The sequence below is a fragment of the Tamandua tetradactyla genome, chromosome 5 (assembly GCF_023851605.1).
Source record: "Tamandua tetradactyla isolate mTamTet1 chromosome 5, mTamTet1.pri, whole genome shotgun sequence".
Lineage (NCBI taxonomy): Eukaryota > Metazoa > Chordata > Mammalia > Pilosa > Myrmecophagidae > Tamandua > Tamandua tetradactyla.
The window spans coordinates 44,810,014-44,828,139 of record NC_135331.1 but is presented as its reverse complement, the minus strand read 5'-3'; the positions used below and the strand labels follow the sequence as shown (position 1 = coordinate 44,828,139).

The following is an 18,126-nucleotide window of genomic DNA, read 5'->3' as shown; positions in this document are numbered from 1 at the left end:
TGACAAAAACAGAATATTGAAAACAATACAAAATTCAATTAAATGTCCTAGCAGTTGGTCCTTCCTATGATAACCTCTTTCACACTCTCTCTCTCTCCCGGACCTTTACCCATCTATGCTTTGGAACAAGGATCTAACACCCTCACTGCCTCTTTCCACACTTTAAATACCTCTAAAAGTACCACCTGTCTGTTATTACTGAGTCTATGAAGAGTTTGAACACATTAGCTTTCCTTATAGCTAGGGCCACTGAGGCAGGTAGTTGGTTTTGGTTAAACAGAAAAACAGGTTAAGTTGGAAACATTTTTAGAAAAAGATGAATACCTCCCCGAAATTACATATTTTAACTTCAACTACATAAAGCTCACACTGCCTACTCTCAGTGTGGTAGCAAGGTCTTTTTCTGAGCATGGGTCTGCTGGCTGGAGTTCTGCACTGCGTTTCCTCCATAAACCACAACTTTAGCACAGGGACAGGCATTTTCCATTTCCCAGCTTATTTCAAGCAGTGTGAGCATTTCAAAACATGTGAGAAGCAATATGAATAAAGAAATCCAGACCTAAACCTAGACTCTTAACCTTCTGACTCTTAGAGTCAGAAGAACAGACTATTTCTTAGTCTAGTAAGTAAATGACTGCATAATATTTTATGGATGGATGAAAAGAGCATGTTAACTTGAAAAACAAACACATCTTAGAAACAACAATCTGCATTACGAGCCTTTTATCTAAATCCATTTCCATCCCAACACGTGCTTACCAAGAAAATCAGCCAATCTTTACGCTTAGAAACCCAAGCTAGTTAAGGAATTAGGCTAGTTTCAAATCTTACCCTGCCTCTGACCATGATAAAGGTACTTAACGATTCTCTGCCTCAGTTTCTTCACTGAGTCACAAAGACTTAATTCACACACGTAAAACGCTCAGCATCATGACTGCCATGTTAGAAGAGCTCAGTGTTTCTTGCCGTCATCACCATCCGCGTCTTCTTCTTCATCAACTAATGCAATGGTATGATGAGAAGAAAATCACAAGCCAAATGTTAAGTACTCAAAGTTCTTGTCACTTAACTGCTCAGTTTACACCCCTGTAAAAATATCTACCTAGAAGAATTACTGCGAGGGTTATAATACCTGGTACGTAGTCTGCAGTTAAAAAAAAAAATTATACCTATTAACACTCAAGTCAAAAAATTACAGTTATTACCACTCATACGTAAAAACATACAGCATATAATTAATGTAGCAAATCCATACTCAAATAGTTATCCCGTCCCACACATCAAACCTCCATCTAAAGTAACTAGCTAACCTCTGACTGTTCGCCCCAGTCTCACTTGGAGCACTGAAGAACAAAACAACTTCCCTTAGGAGGCACTTTCCAAAATACATATTTAATACACAAAGATATAATCTTGGAAAAATTAAGTGTTACACTGAGTTAAAATAGAGCTCTGAAAAAGGAAAGAAAACTATGTGGTAGAGCATCTAGGGAAGGGAGAAAGCAGAATTAAGGTGAGTCTTAAAAGAAAACAATACAAATCACACAGGGATAGAACATGATACACTAAGCAAGGAAACAACTTATTGATATGTTTATTGATCCTAAAACATGACCTGTTTTTAATTATCTTGATCCCTTGATCTGAGACTCTGACATTACGTGTAATACTTTGCCTCCAACTCCCAATCTATCTCTGATAACCTTTATGTCTTTCCTTCTTCAAACCACTACAAAACCATCTCTTGCCCAGAAAGCCTTTTTCCTGTTTCATGTGAGAGCTCCTGAGGTGTATACTCCCTGCCATCTCATCTTATTTTAAATATAAATTTCGATCTGCCTCATGTCTGCTCAAGCTCCTCACTGTTTCAAGGGCAGGTTTTACACCTTCTCTTTTTCTCACTTTTTTTTGGGGGGTGCATGGTCTGGGAATCGAACCCAGGTCACCCACATGGAAGGCAAGCATTCTACCACTGAACCTCCTGTGTACCCTTTCTCACTCATTTTAAAATGTGGAATAATTTACCTGCAATAATACAAAGAACAGATTTCAAACGTACAATTCAGTGAGTTTTGATATCATGTGATCACCACTTCAATTAAGATAAATAATATTTCCATCATACCAAAACGTTCCCTTGAGCTCCTGTCCAGTCACAGTCATCCGCATTCCTCATTTCTATAACCAGAGCTTAGCTTTCCCTGTTCTCCAACTGCACTTAAATGGAATCACACAGTTTATATTCTTTTGTGCCTGGCTTCTTTTGTTCAATATCATGTCTTGAATGTACTCATACTGTTGCACAGATCAGTAGTTCATTCTATTTGATCATCTGGTAGTATTCTCTTCTATAAGCATGCCACAATTTCTTTACCTATTTAATTTGCTGATATATATTTGTGTTGTGACCAATTTGGGGCTATTATGAATAAAGCTGTCATGAACATTCCAGTACAAGTCTTTTCATGAACATAGGCTTTATTTTCTCTTGGGTAAACACATAAACAGAAATTACTAGTCATGAGGTAGATATATGTTGAACTTGATGTTACCATACAGTTTCCAAAGTAGATTTACTATTTCATATTCCAACTAGCAGTGTTCCATTTCCTTGTCAACTCTTGGTATCATCGGTCTTTATTTTTCTTTGAAGCTATTCTAGTAGGTACTAAGTAGTATCTCATTGCCATTTTAATTTCCATGTCCCTGTTCACTAATAATGCCCAGGATTTTTCATGTGCTCCTTGGCCAAATATCTGCCTGTGTGACTTGGTCTGCTCAAGTCTTTAGCCATTTTTTTATTGTGTTATCTTTTTAGAGTTATGAGATTTCTTTAAGATGTTCTGAGTGTTTCAACAGAAATATGTATTATGAAAATCCTCTCCCAATCTCTGACTTCCCTTCCATTTATGAGAAACAGAAGTTTTAAATTTTGATCAAGTCCAATCTGTTAATATTTTGTTTTATGGTTAGTGTTTTTGTCCTAAGAAGTCTCTGCCTAGCCAAGGTTGGGAAGATAATCTATTTTCCTCTAGAGGCTTAGGTGTATGCTCCATCTTCCATGACTCTGCCTCCTTCAGTTCATCTGGAAATGCCTCTCTGCAGAGGACTCTGTAAACCCTGCCGACTCATCTATGAATTCCCAGCAAGCTGTAAGAAACATTGTGGAAGGGCTGTGTTAAGAATTCAGTAATATCCTGGATTAGAAAACCTACTAAAAGGAATGCAGTCAGGAATCAGACCCAATGGAACCACCTAGCAGCATCCTTTTGAATTTATGTTATGGTCCTGCCCTAGGAATAAGCCTTTGACTAGGGTAGGGTTTTCCCAAAGTGTCTGTTTCTGAAGACAATTTAACCCAGCACAGAAAATGGAGAATAGTTTGCTCACAATGTTTTCTTATTCTTGACTATACATCAGGACAATTACCATGTCTTCAGCACAGACTCTGAATCCTCTTTAATAAATTAGGTCCCATAAAACAGGCAGTGTTTGCACTAGCTCTACTGAAACTGATTTTAGAATAAATAATGTTAAAAATATTACTTTCAAATGACATTTTTATAACAAAAAAATGGCATTTTATGTGATTAGATGACTTTTTAAAATATTAATATTTCTTCCTAAAACATGTCATTCCTGCTACTTAGATAAAGATTATAGCCAATGCATCTTAAAATAGAATATTCCTTGAGATTTGACTAAGAAAGCACAGCACTGCGAAGAGTAAAACTATTCTTTCTCACTTATTGAGGTTTGGAAAAATTGATAAATTAACTAAGATAAAAGAGCATTTTGCAAGCATTTAGCAATGCAGTTGAAAAACATAATTCACAGGCTAAGAAATGAAGAAACTTTCTGAAGAACTATATTATGACAGATGCTTCCTTGTTATTATTGAGCCAAAACATTCTCTGCTTCGCAAGCTTCACTTCTTACTCTATTGTCCTTAGTGCTGACCTTTATACACAACAACTGGGGAACTGCCATAGGAAACCTTTACATCTAAACAAGTAGACACTAATTTGTAGCTTGCTTGTACTCTTTGTTTTGAAGGATTACCTCTGAATTCACAGGCTAACATTTCTTAGAGATAGTACTTGCTTAAACTTTAGGGTTAAAAAAAAAAAAAGAAAGTGCCATATAAATATAGTATGGTTTTGTTTTAAAGAGAAAAAGAGGATTTGTGTCTAACTACTTGAATTTGGTTAAATTATGTACTTATACTCCTTTTCTCATCAAGTAATTCAATCACCGGTTCCTTAAAAGCACTCCATTATTCTTATGTCTTTCTAAATGTATCATCCATTCCACAATCTAAAGTCAAAAGAATAAGTGAAGCAAAAAACTTTCAGTAAAGATATTGCCTTAAGCAATACAAACTCCAAGAAGTAATGAAGTTAGTAGTTTCAATAATAATCAAGGGCAGTGCAGGGGTTGCTCAGTGGTAGAATTCTCGCCTGAAATGCCTGAGACTGGGATTTGATTCCCAGAGCCTGCACATGCCAAAAACAAATGAACAAATAAAACAAACTTTTCATTTAAAGAATATAAGGAACTTTAGCAAGCAAGAAATGCACTCTAGAATGAGCTGCCCAGACAGTATTAAATTTTAAAAGGGTCTCTAGTAGTTTATAGTATAGATGTCATTTATCAATGCTGGTGATGAAGTAAATCTAAATATTCCCTGAATCCATTTTAAATTACATTGATAGATGAGCAGTACAACAGTGGCTCAGTGGCAGAATTCTTGCCTGCCATGCCAGTGACCCAGGTTTGATTCCCAGAGCCTGCCCACGCCAAAAAAGAAAAAAAATTACATTGATAGCATTCCAGGGGAGACTGAATCAACTTCAACTGAGGAGGGTGTTTATAAAAGTTACAAAATCCTATGGCATGCTGGGCATGAGAGCATACCACTTCGTTCCTAGGAGTGGGTAGTTTTTCCTCCATACAATGAATGTCTTCTGCTTCTTTCTTTCTTCCTTTCTTTCTCTTTTTTCTCAACTTACTCCTTACCAATTGCCCATGTGTACATATTTTATTTTTCCCTGTGCCATGCCACCATGTCCAAAAGGTTTTCTTCTATGGAAAGCATTCCAATCCACTGATTTTCTCATCGCTTACTCTTTCAGTTATTCATTTATTTAAAATCTTCAAACTGCTAAAAAAATACATAAGAAATAACAGTGTGCACACACACAACTTCCCTCTCCAATCTCTTATGGCTAACGCTAACATCAAAGTCAGAAATGCAATGACAAAAAAAGATTAAAGTATAACGCAACAAGTGCTTTTGTGCAAACATAATTTTAACAATATCTAGCCAACTGTGTGTAATGTTAAGCAAAGTGCTTTCCATCTGGGTGGCACTGTGATGTTAATCCTAAAAAGTTTGTGTTTGGGGTTTCCAGATACATACAGTAAAAGGATTTAAATATTCCACAAATTTGCTCACATTCTGACTTTGATAAGTTCATGCTGTCATTTTAACATTGGAATCTGTATGTCTTGGAAATGGAAGCCATGAAAGGAAACCACATTATTTAACAGAAATCAGATGTACCTTCCCCAAACTCACAGACCAAGAATAACCACTAGCATAAAGTTTCCATGTAATGCTATCACAAAACAGAAGCACTAAGGAGAAAGAGAAAATGAAACAGGGAAAGTGAGAAGGCACAAAAGCCAAGGAAACCCATGTCCAGTGCCACGCAGAAGTGAAACCAGTGGCTCAGATACTCCCATAAGTGAGCAAATTCAAGACACAGACAATAACCAAAGGTCTCCTTGGATCGGAACAGTCAAACTCACCCAAAATAGACCATCCTTTGCCTTTGCCTGGTAACTTCAATTCTCAAGGCCACAGGACTCTATTTCAACCCCTTTTCATCATTCCCTGAGAAAGAACAAAGTCCCTTCTAACTCAGGCACATTCCAACTTTCTTGTTTGTCAGGAGAAACTTCCATTTAAGTGAAATCTTACAGGGAAGCCCAATAGGTAAGACAGACAAAGGCTTCTGTTGAGAATGCAGTAGTGGGAACGCCATCAGCCTCCTGAGAAGTGGTCCTGGAAGACTTCTGAGGCCACCCAGAAGCAGGCAAGAAGCAGTTTGAAAATCCTGCTAAGATGCTTCCTTATGGAGAGGGTGCTCTTAAGATAAGCCAACTGTATCCTATTCCCCTAGGGAGGAATCCCAAATGTACTAAAACCTGGTTATCACTGATTCTGGTGGCCAGGGGGTTGTGGGGAAGGTGGGAGTAGGCATTTGGGAAGACTTAGGATGAAGACTTAGAAGTGCTTTCATGAAATACAAAAACCAAAGTAAAACAAAAATCAGAAGATGATGCTTAAAGAAAAAAAATCAATCCACAGTACGCGTGCATTTTGAAAAATTCTCCGAACCTTTATGCCTACGTTGGGAAAAGAAAAAAAACCTGAAAGGCTGACAATTTCTCCAGTCTCTTTGACTTCCAAAAGTTAAAAGAACTACCCTTAGCTTCTGTGATCGTCAGGTTTAAGTCTCAAAATACAGCATTATACATTTTATTCTACAAGCACCCACTTCCCTTATTCCTTTTTTCCTTCATTAGTTCAAAAAATATTTATAGACTGAGTTTCAGCAGTGAAAAAGACAAAGCACCGGACTGTAGTAGCTAGTTAGGTTCAGGTGTCAACTTGGCCAGGTGATGGTGCCTAGTTGTTACACTGTTGTGGACTTAAATCATCAGCATGTGAAATTCATCTATGGCTGATCACATCTGTGTTGGCTAAGAGGAATGCTTCCACAATGACTGACATTTTAATTTAATTAGCTAAAGGCTTAAGAGGCATAGGAAGAGAGAGAAGTAGCTCAGCACACCTCATCACAGGTCAGCAGGTCAGTAGCCCAGCACGCAGGGCTGACACAGACCTACACATTTGGAGATACAAAAAGGAAGTGCCCCAGGGAAAGCCATTTGAACTCAGAAGCCAGGAGAGAGGCCCAGCAGAAGTCATCTCTGTGTGCCTTCTCATGTGACAGAGAAACTCAAATGAAAGACAGCTGTCTTATTTAGTAAAGTTGTAACTAAGTAAATCCCCTTTGTAAAAGCTAATCCATCTCTGCTGTATTACATTTCAGCAGCCTTAGCAAATTAAAGCACTGATTTCAAACATGTATTCTTGAGGAAAGACATGCAATGAACAAATAGATAACACAGCATAACAAGTCGGTTTGTACTGGAGAATGATTAAGCAACCTTGGGGGTTGAGAGAGACGGTCGGACATAATGGGGAGCGTCCCTCAGATGGGACTATCAGCAAAGAGCACACTGGAGATGAGAAACCAGAGAGAGACCTAAATGAAAGGAGAAAAAGCAAAGGAAGAGAAAAGCAAATGCTCAGTTTCCGAGATGGGAATGGGTGAGACAAGTTTGAGGAGTTGGACGAGAAGATCAATGCCTTCTTTTTCATTTTTATTTACTTTTTACCATTATCAACATCTCTATGCTCCAATTTCCTCAGTCCCTCCCACATTCCCCTCAACACTTTTTGTTGTGTTCTGAGGATGATTTTCAGTCTTCAGCACCACTGCTGTAACTGTTCCCCTTATTCTGAAAGCACTTGTTTGGTGAGGCATCAGGAAGAGTCCTGAGATCACTGAGGATAAAATTAGCAATTCTTGGAAATGGTGTCCTAAAAATTGAAGAAGTGAGCTCTTCTCATGGGGGCAAGAGAAATATATTTTTGTCAATTTAAGAAGAGGAAATTGCCTAACAACTTTTATTGAAATCTTCTTTTACTGCCTGTATTGTATCTCACAGAAATTCAAACCTAAACTCAGTAGTTGATCTGCAATTGTACAGAAGTGCATGCCCCGATGAATCCCAGAAGAGATGCCCCAATAAATCCCAGAGTGATTTGAACAGCGAGGTCCACATTCTTAACCTCCGTGCTTTGTTTATCTCTCAAGAATGAATCCTTATTTACTGACTACATTAAATCAATTTGTTCTTGGATTCTTTCTTTCAAATAACATTAAAGAAAAACTCAATTCTGCTTGGTGTTCTGGGAAACAATTTTAAGGAAAATTAAATTAATGATGAAAAATGCAAAACTCATGACATTCTGGAAAGTTGATATGACCCAAATTGGCATTAAACTCAAGACCAACGTACAAGTCAACCTTACAAACAAATGTTATTTAAAGCCTCAGTGACCCATAATAACTCTGTCCGCCCTGACTGTTCATAAATTGTGAACCCTGCGTATCTGCACATTCCCACCTGGTTTCACCAGTTTACAAATATTTAACACAGAGGATACAGTGTTAGTCAATTTAAAATGAAACCTAAGCCCATATTTCTAAGGCAGATTACGACAAAATAACATGGACAGATTTGCCAGTAACCTTTATCATCTTCTTTCTGTCTACATTGCCATGCATGCCTTAGTTAAGTGGGGACCAAAAAAACACAAAGCAACCGAAAAAAAAAAAAAAAAACCCTTTAAGTTGTTTAAAGCACAACTGGTTCTACCAAATCCCCTCCACGTTGGCTGGCAGGGGGGACCCCCAGAGGCCTCCATCACATCAAGGTGGTCAGTACTGCAATAGGCGGGGCCACCCACAGGCGGACAACTACATTCACCATGGGGTCCAGCGTTAACACTGATTCTGGAGATATTCACAGAACTGGGGGTAAAACATAGTCAAGAACTACTCACACTACCGGAAATGAATGATAATCGAATTCTCAAAACAATCATTGACGTAACTTGAAATCGAATAATTGTAACAGGAATGTGTTTGAAAAGGTTAAAGTGCTTAGTTTCTATCAGGGTACTTAATCTTGGGTTCCGAGAAATCCCTGCTGTTGTATAAAATGTGTGCATTTTTCTAGCTTCCTGGTTTTCATCAAATTCTCAAAGGAGTTCACAACACAAAGTTGTTAAAATTAATGATTTAAAGCATAGATCTCAAACTTTAATATGCTTGTTGAAACACATATCCCTGGGATCCATTGCCAGAGTTTCTATTTCAGGGGTGGGTCTGGGGTGGGCTTTGAGAGTTTGCATTTCTAGCAAGTTCTCTGACAATGCGGATGCTGCTGGCCCAGGAACCACACATTTAGATCCACTGGCTAGAGGAATTAGGGGTTAATTTAGCTTTTTTCTGAGGCTAAACAACCAGCCTCCCCAATGAAAGTAACTTAAAAAACCTAATTGCCATTTCTCAATCACATGCCAGTGAATTATCTACTTAGGAAAAAAGTGGTGGCTATTTAGTTTGGCACCTTTGTCACCATCCCCTTCATCACTTCCACATTTCTAGGATGACTACACTTTACTATCAATTCAACTCAATTTAGCAAACATTTTTCAAATTCCTCACATCCAATTAGATTAGACTGGAAACCAGTTATTTTTTTTTTATAAAATGGTAACTGGCTATGAGTATACTCCCAACTTTTTTTTTTTTTGGCCCATGTAGGACAACTCCCCAATCTTTCTCATGTAACAGGCATTTTCAAAAAAAAGGGTGGAGAAGAATATAACAAAGTTTGGAAAATTCTACTTCTTGTTTCAGAGTTAAAGGCATTAATAAAACATGACTCTAAAGATCATGGTGTTTGTCCCCCCAAATAATCAAAACCCAAGAAGTTCAGTTATTGAGCACATTGGGATGCACAGGCCATGTTTGTTCTGCGACACAGACAGAGAAGGGCCAAAATGCAATCCACAGCTTCAAGGAGCTCAGCCTGCAGAGACGAAAACTGAAAGGCCAACGTAACAGACATTACCCCTTCAGAGTGAAAGACAGTACCCAGTGGGGTTGCCTTACCTTGAGGTATAGTTTCATATGAATACAACTAAAGCAGGAATGGTACTCTGACTATGAAAAATGGTTGCTGTCACTTTTATTTATTTATCTATTTATTAGGGATTACTTTTTTTTTGTTTTTTACTTTTTTATTGTATACTATAACACATATACAAAGCAAAGAAAGAAAAAAGCAATAGTTTTCAAAGCACTGTTGAAAAAGTAATTACAGAACAGATTCCAGAGTTTGTCATGGGCTACTTACTGCATGATCTTCTCAGATTTTTCCTCCTAGCTGCTCCAGAATACAGAAGGTTAGAAGGAATAAATACTTATCATCACAATTAACTTTTTTTTCTTTTTGATGAAAAATAACATTAAAAAAAGCAATAAATTTTAAAATACAGCACAACAGTAAGTTGTAGAACAGACTTCAGAGTTTGGTATGGGAGACAATTTCACAATTTTAGGTCTTTACTTCTAGCTGCTCTAAGATACTGGAGACTAAAAGAGATATCAGTTTAATGATTCAGCATTCATATTTATTTGTTAAGACAAATGAAAGTTATTATTTTTTTAAAGACTAAATCCTAAGGCCTACATACTCCAAGGAAGCGATCAAGGAACAGAGTTCATTACTGAGTTGTAGTTATATAAATTGTTACTAAAATCTGGTTTTAAAAAGATGTTACTAGGGCAGGCCACGGTGGCTCAGCAGGCGGAGTTCGCACCTGCCATGCCGGAGACCCGGGTTCGGTTCCTGGTGCCTGCCAATGTAAATTAAAAAAAAAAAAAAAAAAAACGTTACTAGAGCTAGGTTAAGAAGGAAATGAAAGGTGAATATAAGTGAGTCTTAGTAAGGTGCTCTGGTGATAGTCACTTCTAAAGGAGAGCTCACACAGTTTCATTAGGTTGATAAGATGACTTTGTGGCTCCTTTCTCCACTTTGAAACATCATGTTCATGAGTTTAACTAGCCCTTGTTCTTTTCCAACTACACTACACTCATTCTCTGCTACACTATCCTCAGCAATTACTTTCCTAATCCCATCCATTGATACAACAAGCCCTACCACAGAGCTGGGATACCAAAAAAAGAAAATGACCCAATCTTCCCCTTTAGATTGCTTACAAATCCCATGACATAACAAGAATATTTATCACAAAATACAAAAAGGGATTTGGTTCTAAATAATTTAGAATTAAAAACATAGGCATTACAGAAGGGAGAGAACAGGATGGAATAACATAGTAAAAAGACGTCATGAAAGAATCAAAATTAAAACAGAATAAACAGGGCAGGAAAAGAATGCACTGGAGCAGGAAATACAAGCCAAACTTTTCCTTGGAAATGCAATGAGATATTTTAAGTGCTTGATGAAAAAAAAAGACATGCATAGGGTATTTATGTATAGTAGATGCTCAATAAACAGATGTTCAATCATCTGTCACAGAATAGTACTCAGTTAACAAGGAGAAACAAAAGCGAACCTTGTCTTTCATGAGTCTCATTTAATGTGAAGAATTGAGCTTTCAAAAGGTTTTAGGTATTAGAAAATTCTACTCTGACTGACGAGAGTCTATCTGTATTACCCTCACTTAAGGTGAACATAGGTCTTGCTATGCCCAGGACAGCCTGAGTTCACTCGTATTGTGCTAGGGTAATTTTTTTTTGGGGGGGGGGGGGGGAGGCAGTGTGCATGGTCCAAGAACCAAACCTGGTCTCCTGCATGGAAGGCAAGCATTCTACCACTGAGTCACTCATGTACCCCAGGACAATTATTAATAACGTCCTTTTCTCTCTCTTAAAAGTGCTCTGAAACCGAGTAATAAAATATAAGGTTAACATATGCAAATTTCCTTGGTAAATGAGACTTCTTCAAAAGCATTTTCTGAGGCTATGCACCTTAGATTAGAAGGTTTCTCCTCAAAATTAAAGACCTGAAGAAAAATGGATCACAACTCAAAATGACTGCCTACTTTTGAAGAGAAGCCAGATGGTCACAGCATGTCACAGAGGGCACTATTCTCAAGGAGAGTCCTGCATTTATGACCTACCACTGCATAACTAATCAAACAAAAACGGTTAAAAATGTAGAAATGCCATCTTAGGTGATCCTTTCATCCACGCAGTAAGAAATGTTTCTCTTTCTTAAAGTATATTTAAAGTTAGTTCCTAAATTTCTTTTTTTTTTTTTTTTCATGGGCAGCCACCGGGAATCAAACCCAGGTCTCCAGCATGGCAGGCGAGAACTCTGCCTGCTGAGCCACCATGGCCCGCCCTCTAAATGCCTTTTCATTTTGATAAATCATTTATTACTAATACAGAGTTGCATATATCACTTAGGAAAATACATATCTTCATCAATAGAAAGATTTAACTCTTATAAATTTCACCCATACACACATAATCAGCACCTATAAAATGGGAAAACACTGTCAGTCAAAGAAAACCCAAACATTTTAGTGACTAAATTAAATGTCAACTCTCACACATATACCTCCAGGGTGGATAAATGGATTTGATTTAATGATTATATCTATATTCTATTCTAGGCACTTGCACACTTGAGGCATTCATTTCTCAGAAATGCCTCAAGTGCATAAGTGATAAATCACATACTCCAACTAAATCACAAAAAGGGGCTGCAGGATAGGTGCCCAAATGTAACACAGAATATATAGTCCAGATTCCATATAGGGTTGTCACAGTCTTAAATATTTTTAAATATTTGTTCATATTCTCAGATTGTTCCAGGAAGTGGCTTAGGAGGTTGAAATAAAGACACTGTGATTGAGTACACACACACACACACACACAAACACACAGATAAAGTGCCTCTGTACCAGAAGACCAGGGGGAAACACAGGCTTGAATTAATTGGTTATTTCAATGATGTCTTTTACATGTTCTGATACTGAAACTTCCTAAAGGAAAGGGACGTGTCCAATCAGCAACAGTCTGCCTTACCTATTATTTCCATGTTGACTTTTATATACATGTCAGTCAATTGGCTTGAATTACTAAACCCTTGAGGCCAGTGATTGTACTTGTGACAGGCTTATTATAGAAAAATATTTTTCAAATTGCATCCATTAGCCCTAGTGAATCATAAACACAGCATGGTGCAACAAACTAGAGATTGAGCAAGTAGGCTTTCTCCACCTGTATTTCCACCTTCATTTAAAGAAATACTTTCATCTATTTTATCTATTGGGCATCAGTTTACAATTTCCATAGGAAAAAAAAATTGGTTCCATTAGACCAATGCTCAAAAATAAAGCAAAACAAAACAAAACACCACACATACACAGTCACACAGTTTTAGACCATGCTTCTAAAACCAGACTCTGGACAAAGGTTTTTAAAAAACATTGCAGGACCTTGCAAAAAGCAAGTGGTGGAGGGTAGGGTGGCGCATGGGTAGCTCAGTGGTGGGATTCTCGCCTGCTATGCAGGAGACCAGGGTTCAATTCCTGGCCCATGCCCTTCCAAAAAAACCAAATAGTGCTGCAATAATGGGATACTCATATGGAAAAAAGCATGAAATGTGATGCCCCCACCAAAATGCCCTAAGAAAAAGTTAGAGAAGAAAGGAGAGAAAGGAAGCAGCAAGTGTTAATCACACATGTAATATGGGAAGGGTGTGAGAAACTACGAACATGAGAATTTGTGTGAAGGTGATAGAAATACTTCAAATGATCTAGAAGATACTTAGAAGAACATGGAGTGGAGGAAAAGGGCTATAAAATATAGGTTCTTAATTCTATATTCAAAATTCATTTCAAAACCATGTTTTCTCCAAGTAATTATATTACCTTTTACAGATAGCAAGCAATACCCATGATGCAAACCCTCCTCACTTTCTTTTTTTAGTTCTCCATATGGAAAATAATACTGATGGCAGTAAACTTTTATTCTGTTCTTCTATGTGCCAAGCATTGATTTAGTCCTCAAACCAGATTTAAAATAGATGTGAGCAGAGGGAACAAAATGGCAGCACTGAGGGGGCCTCTGGGTCAGGGCCCAGCTGGGGCTCCCGCTGCTACTGCTGCTGACCGTGGCCCTGGCTGGAGGCTCGGGAGCAGCTTCAGCTGAAGTGTCTGACTCAGCCTTGGGGAATGCAGCATCTTGCCACCGAGCCTGTAAGTCGACCTACCTACCCTTTGCACACCTATCTCAGAGTTACATGCATGTCAGAGAGGCTGCAGGCTGTTTCCAATTTGTCAGCGTGTGCACGATGGAACTGATTTAAATCAAAGCACGTCGGAATGTGAACCTGCATTTACAGAAGCATATTCTCCATCTGATGAGCACTATGCTTGCCATCTCGGGTGCCAGAATCAGCTGCCATTCGCTGCACTGAGAAAAGAACAATTCATGCCCCTGATGCTTCTCCTCTTCCCTCTTACTCTGGGGAAGCCATTCTGGAGTGACATGATGACTCTGCACAAAGCTTCATAACCTCTCCCTGGACTTCTCAGCTCAAGGTGATGATGGAAAGATAGTTACATGCCAGTCTAAGCCAGAAATTCAGTATGCACCACAGGTGGAGCAGGAGCCTGCAGATTTGAAAGAATCCTCTAAGCAAAATGTCCTATCTGCCAATGAGAAGTTCACAAGCACATAGGAGCTATTCTTGAAGATGGAGAAAGTGATGATGGCTTCTTAAGATGCCTCTCTCTTACTTCTGGGTGGATTTTAACCACTAGCCTTGTCCTCCTGGTGATGGTACTGCCCCAGATCTGCTGTGTGACTGCTGCTACCGCTGGGGAGCAGTGTGTTCCCCCTGAGAAGCTGAGTATCTACAGCGACGGGGAATTTGTGAATGAACAGAAGTTAAACAGATATCCAGCTTCTTCTCTTGTGGGGGTTAGATCTAAAACTGAAGATCATGAAGAAGCAGAGCCTCGACCTATGAAAGTGAATCTTGCTCATTGAGAAATGGGAGCTTTTTTTTTTTTTAATGTAAAGTGTAATAATAGACACCTTAATTTCATTTCTGATAGACCTTTTAAAAATGGTTTTATTGAATATAGGGCTTAGTATTATATATATTGAATATATAGCTAGTAAGTAACTGAGCCACTTTTCTAACCAAAGCAATCTATTCTGGAGACCGTGCTCTCAGCCACTCAGACACAACGGCCTCTCACATCCCCAGGACTGGAGAACAACAACTGTCTTAAAGATAAATATGCAGGGGTAAGACCCTGTAAATATTTAGACTAACTACAACATCCAACTGGCATAGAGTAAAAGGAGATTAAATGGAAGTTAAAAAAAAAGAATATGAGCTACAGAAAAAGAGACTATGGAAAAAAGCCTTCCAGGCAAGGTCACTTCATTCCATACTGTTATGAGAAAACTGATAGGATCTAAAATGTCCACAATTTCTGCACCACTTCCTTTTTAAAATCCACTTCCATTTCTTTTATTTCAGAAGCAGCTGTATCATGTGCTGCTTTCTGGTTTTCGTGCTTTTAAAGCGAACTGCCTCTAATACAGGGTAAGCATTCAACTCCCAGCAAACCACACATACTTCATATATGGACTTAAGTGCTATTTGATTTGTTAAATGTCAGGAGATTATTTAGCAAATACAAACATTCTCCCCGTGGCACATTAAACAAATAAAAAAAAACCTGCTGTCATTTTCCACCAAAAAAAAAAAAAGCAGAATGGATTAATAACAAGTCAGCTGAGCTAATAAAATATTTACAAAATGCTCTGCTTGTGTGAGCTTTTGTTCTCATCCCATAAGGAAAGGAAAGGATTTCTGCCTTTAGCATCATTTAGTATCTCCTACTCCTCAAAATGCAAGGGACAATTATCTCCGTGTTGCTAAATAATGTTGTTCACAAAATAAGCTTCAGTATTTCCTGTAGATGGACAGTCTGGTGTATTTTCTGGCAATACATGCAGAGCATGCACTTTGTCTACATTAAGAAGAAACAGCGGAACCATAAGAAGCATCTCAGGTTGGCAACACTCAAGAAAAAGGGAGCATGCTGTTCACATTCCCTGCAGAGTACAGAGAGTCCAGAGGGCGGAAAAGAGTACAACAGCTATAATTTGATTTTGGACGTGTCTCTCCAACGCTTCCTCACCAAGGCATCAAAGGAGGTCAAAGACTAAACCACTCATGAGAACACCTCATACTACCTCAGGAGTGCTGGGACAAAAAAGTATTTTTGAGAAGCACTCCATTGTATGTGCCCCGGGCACATGAAGGCTTATTTTCTCCTGATGTTATGTTTATAATATAGAAATACTCTCCCAAGGTCATATATGGCCATGTCATTTGACAGTGCTTTCCCATGCCTAGTGAGTGAGACAAAGGCCTACTCAAATTTGGATTTTTCTATTAAAATCAACATTTACTAAAACTGGAAGGCACAGCACTGTATTTCTATCTACCATATATTCAACAATAATATGATTTCGAGCAACGTTTAAAGCAACAATTAGCCTGTAATAATATTACCAGGGGCCCCTAGCATCTGTGGACCACATTCTTTGGCAGGGTGCCACAGCAAGAAAATACACATTATTTCATTTAATCCTTGCAACAATCTTAATGAGGTAAGTGGTATTAGACCCTCTTCATAGATGGAGAAACAGGTATTTTGAGAGATTACATAACTAGACCAAGGTAACAAGGGTGCTAGGAGGAAGAACGGACTTTTCATACCCAAATTTAACTCTAAATACCATGTTACATAACATTAACTGCAATGAATCGCAGATTAATCTAACCCTGACTTTGCCTAGAGCTGATGTAGACTACTTTTCCTTCATTTGCCCTGGATGAAACTCTAGCTAAGGATGGTTGAAGATTTCATCTCCAGGGCCACCTCTGATAGAAGGCCTGAGAACTCCTAGGGAAGGACTGGGGAGGGGGGAGGGGCACAGGGAAAAGGGCTCTGATCAATTATAAATGTTTGCAAAGGGACATGGCAACACAAATGTGCTCTACCAACCAATGGACAGTCATTACTGATGGGTATTTATGCTGTCCACATCTTTCCTGCTGAGCAAATTTAACTGCAACAGACTTTCTCTCTGGTCTACTGGATACTCATTATCTAGGCCCCCTCCTTTTTATTATGGCAAAAGTTAAGTTAGATACTCAAATCTACTGTGAGTTACACATGAGCAGTACCAATGAGCACAAATCCCCAAAACAGTATTTTTCCAAACAAATGGAAGTGATTGTCTTCTTCCTGCAACCCTTCAGTTATCTGGCTGCTAACAAGCTCTTCTTCTATTACTGTCACAGGAAATTGGTCTCCCCAATAGCCTAATCAATTCCACAAGCTAATCCCCCAACCTATTTATGATTCAGAAGCTTAAATCTTCTAATAATTGATTGTCTATGTTTTTAAATAAATAAAATAATGGACCTTCTTTATCAAGTAAAATATAATGTATAACTTGTGGGAAAAATATAAAAAAGAGCAGCAAGGCAATGTATAAGAACCTAATTCAGGTGTTCACTTCAGCAGCAAATATATTAAAACTGGAATGACACAGCAGATTAGCATGACCCCTGCGCAAAGATGACATGCAAATTTGTGAAGCACTCCATATTTTATGCTAATTTGAATTTTTTTGAAAAAGAATCTAATTTAGGCTTCTGTTAGAGAAATTTCAATAAGGAAGATGAAAATGAAAAACAGTTATGGAAGTGTGTATTGATGGCATGTATGTGACTCTTCTAAGATAAGAATAATTGCAAGCTGCCAAAAGCAAAACAGCTAAAGTCGAATAAACTAGTATGTCTCTTCAGTATAACCTATCAGAAAATTATTAATAATAAAGATTCATCAATGCAAATTCCCTCTGCCTGTGGAGCTATAATGCTAAGAAGTATCTACCCAGCAACAGTTGTAATTTATAAATAAACATACATCTAGGACTTTACATATTAACTCTAAATGCAGATAACTGCAAAAGTACTTTTAAGCTTATTCATACACATATAACTAAGAATTGGATTAAATGAAGATGGTGTTTGGCTCAAATTATATTATTGAAATAATAGCAGCTAACATTTATATAGCATGATCATATATCTTAAGATAATTTTAAGTGGAAAAATACACAGCCTAGACCGAGAGGACAGCCAGCCTGCATTAGACCATGTAGGCAAGATTCTGGCTTGGTGACGAGAGGAGGTGGGGAATCAGAGTCCTTTTTTAAAAGTAAGTGATGAGGTCCGCTCCATGAGTGGGCGAGCAGAACAGAAACTGAGGTGGTACCTGGGCTGAGACCCTTAGGAACAGATGACCGTCATATTTAGATATTAGCAAGTACAAAT

General features: G+C 38.1%; 1 protein-coding gene, 1 non-coding gene and 1 pseudogene across 4 annotated transcripts in view; 2 read left to right on the top strand and 1 right to left on the bottom strand.

Annotated features, from left to right (window-relative positions):
• Positions 1 to 18,126, bottom strand: part of MED12L (mediator complex subunit 12L) — a 371,061-nt gene that overhangs the window by 180,893 nt on the left and 172,042 nt on the right. The window lies entirely within an intron of this gene.
• Positions 13,135 to 15,941, top strand: LOC143682159 (transmembrane protein 59 pseudogene; annotated as a pseudogene).
• LOC143685391 (U6 spliceosomal RNA) lies at positions 17,296 to 17,400 on the top strand. Its single transcript, XR_013176629.1, has one exon. It is a non-coding gene; the product is annotated as a U6 spliceosomal RNA (small nuclear RNA).